Source organism: Brachypodium distachyon, chromosome 1, assembly GCF_000005505.3.
Source record: "Brachypodium distachyon strain Bd21 chromosome 1, Brachypodium_distachyon_v3.0, whole genome shotgun sequence".
Classification (NCBI taxonomy): Eukaryota; Viridiplantae; Streptophyta; class Magnoliopsida; order Poales; family Poaceae; genus Brachypodium; species Brachypodium distachyon.
The window spans coordinates 20,766,919-20,770,219 of NC_016131.3; positions in this window are offsets into that span (position 1 = coordinate 20,766,919).

A 3,301-nucleotide genomic window follows, 5' to 3' on the forward strand; every position below is an offset into this window, starting at 1 on the left:
AAGGTGGGGGTAGATAACGGGGGTGGTACCTGGAGGTGGCACAAGCTGAAGTGTCATAACAGTAAAATGTCGTCGGGGGTGGTACCTAGAGGTGGCACAAGCTGAAGTGTCGTAACAGTAAAATGTCGTCAACTATCGTCCGGACACTAAAGCTGGAGTACTTCCTATGCCCCGTGTGCTAAATACTCAACGGAGAAGTCGTTTTCCCATGTGAATACACATGGTAAAAGATCCGCCGGACAAATCACCCTAGGCGCCTTGGACCTATGTGCTACCCGAGGCGTTGATATTTTGGTATTGTTTTGTTTCGACACATCTATCTCCACTCCAATCCACGATCTTTATTCTGATTTCCTGAAACTTCATGTGCCAACAAAATTAACAAGGAAATTAGCTGTTTTGACAGCCGGTTGATTAATAGATTAGTTCATTATATCTATTTCATATAAAATACACCCAGTGTCATTTTGGCAGCAAAATACTTGATCAAGCAATTAAAAAAAACGATCCTTTAAAAATAATGCTTAATTTGATTGACTTTTAGTTAATGACAATAGGTCAGTTCTTTTCGGCTTTCTGGACTGACTTCTCCAAGAAAACCTAGCTTGGCCTACCAAACTAGTTTGGTCTAAACTATTTTAAAAACCTAGCTAAATCTGAGATGGGGCTTCTCTAGGAAGCTAGATGGGGACAGATTTTAGGAGAAGCCGGTCCTAAAAGCCGAAAAGAACGCAGCCAATGAAGGGTAGTGTATTTACCCATCAGTGATGGCTTTGAATGCATTTTTCAAAATAGCATCAATGCAATTTCTTCAATAGATCCAAAGATGCATTATACACAACATATTCTATACAGAGTACATAACTCATCCCTGTTTGAATATCCTTCGTTCCTATGTTAAAGCCCATACATCACAATGCCAACAAACCAAACCAGTTTAGAAAAAAAAAAGGTACCTAATACCGCTCTAGTGATACCTCATCATCCCGTTCATATGATCCTTCTGCCTGCAATTACCAAAACATGACTACATTATCCCACAGCTAACATAGTGCTTGAGAACCTCTAAAAGCTACACAAGTGAAATTTATCACAGGTAGCAAAATGGAATTACCAAAACATGAGTACATTATGCATGTTGATTGCTTTCTGAGAGGAGAACCGTTATGGAGGTCTCGACACAAATCCTCTACATCTAAGTAGAGGCAACCCATTAGCTTATTTCTCTCAACATGCAGCCTATCCACATCAGCAACCAATCATGTCAACAATTTGTGCCATGTCATTTGTGCCATTGCAGCAGCCCATTTTTTGGTGGACCAGCTCATCCTCCTTTTTCCTTTTTCCCTTGGACCTTTGACCGATCACCTGCTGAGCCCATCACGCCCGATGCTTTGCTCGCTTCGTCGTTGTTACTCCATATCGAATCACTGTCCGTCCGTTCATCTCATAAGTCGTCGCCGTTAATGTCAAATGGCATGTCCGTCCGTTCCCCTTCAGTTCCAGCTTCCATTTCCCATTCAATACGAGTCCCGTGACTTCTCCACTTCCTCTTCTTTCTCCTCACCACATCCTATATATCTCCAAGAATTTCAGTGCGAATCTGGAAGCCACCACAGACAAACAAAAAAAAAGATCGACGTCACAGATCAATAGAAAACTGAAAACAAAAAACCTGGCATCACAACATCAAGAACTGAGCAGGAGGATGCAGACGGCGACGCACGGTGGCGGGCGGGGTGGGACGGAGCATAGTGATGAGCGAGCTGGAGACGGTGCGCAATCACGGGCGGGCAGAGGCGCTGTAGCAGGCTAGCGGCGACGCAGTTGCAGGCGCTGGCGGCACACCAACGGTAAGGGTTCAGGAGTTTCTGGTTGGGGTGAGGAATCAGAGGGCGATTGGCATGAGAATCAGGTATCGGTACAGGGGTATTGGGGGGGGGGGGGTACGAGATGGGCCTTTTTCAGAGATGGGCCTGCTAGATGGAGTAGGTATCGGGGGGGATTTCGGTTCAGGTTATTTTGGATGGGCTGCTCGAGACATACCAACGATCTATGATTATGTTTCAACACTAGCTAGCCAGCACAACGATAAGAAAAGTGGAAATAGAAAAAATAAAATCCTCTTTTCTTATTTATCATGTTGTGTTTACAATACAAATCATCTTCATCAAATAATGTATTATATAATACACTCTTCATATTATTTTAATTTAGTACGTCCGCTGAATCGTGAATCAAAATATCAGGTCCGCAAACTACATATATCACATATTGTCATACTAAATTTATGATATTTATTACTCCATTCGATCCTAAATTGTTGTCAAAATATTACATGTATCTAGACGCTTTTTAATAATAGATACATTCATATTTGGGCAAATTTGAGTCAAGAATTTAGGATCAGATGGAGTATTATTTTTTATGTCTTATACTCTCATGAGAAAACTATTTCTTTGAAAATTTTGCTCTTAGTTTCCGCAGCAACGCGCGGGAAATTATCTAGTTTTATTAGTAAGAGACACAATAATTACAAAGGGATGGGATACACAACAAGGGATGCAGGGAGCAAGCTAGAACAGAGCAGTAAAGCCATGCTGATTGTGATTCAGACTACAGCTCTTGCAACATCTAATCTTTTAAATTTACTACTTATTAATATACTCCTTCCGACACATATTACTTGTCTCAGATTTAGTACAAAGTTGTACTAAACCAGTGACAAGTAATTTCGACCGGAGGGAGTAATAAAGTTCTTTAAGAGCATCTCCACTCGGCCCCTCTAAAGTCCCCCCGAACCGGTTATGGGGCCGCCGGCGCCAAAAAAAAACGACCCAGCCGTGCCCTCATTTTGTTTTCTTGTCCGGCACGGCCCCACTTCACATCCAGCGCCCCTAGGCTGAACATCATCGGCACAACCCAAAACATAAAACCCATCTCACCCTCTCCTTCTTCCGGTGGCCACCTCCATCCCAAATTGCCGTCGGAACCACCCCTCTCACGAGTGACGGTCCGCAGCAAATGGAAAGGTTGTCTGCCGCATAGATCTTCCCGCGCCACCGCAGCAACTGACGAAGGGTTAACTTCGGCGATGTCCATATTAGTCGACTTGTGTTCAGGAAAGCTACGTGTGTGTATTGGCAAACCCGTCAGCTTACAAGCAACGGGAGGCGAACATTTACCCAGGTTCAGGGCCCTCGGAAGGTAATACCCCTACGTCCTGCTTGTCTGATCTGTATTGATGAGTCGATTACAAAGTTGCCGTCACGATGAAAAGCTCAGATTGGATCTGGCGAGT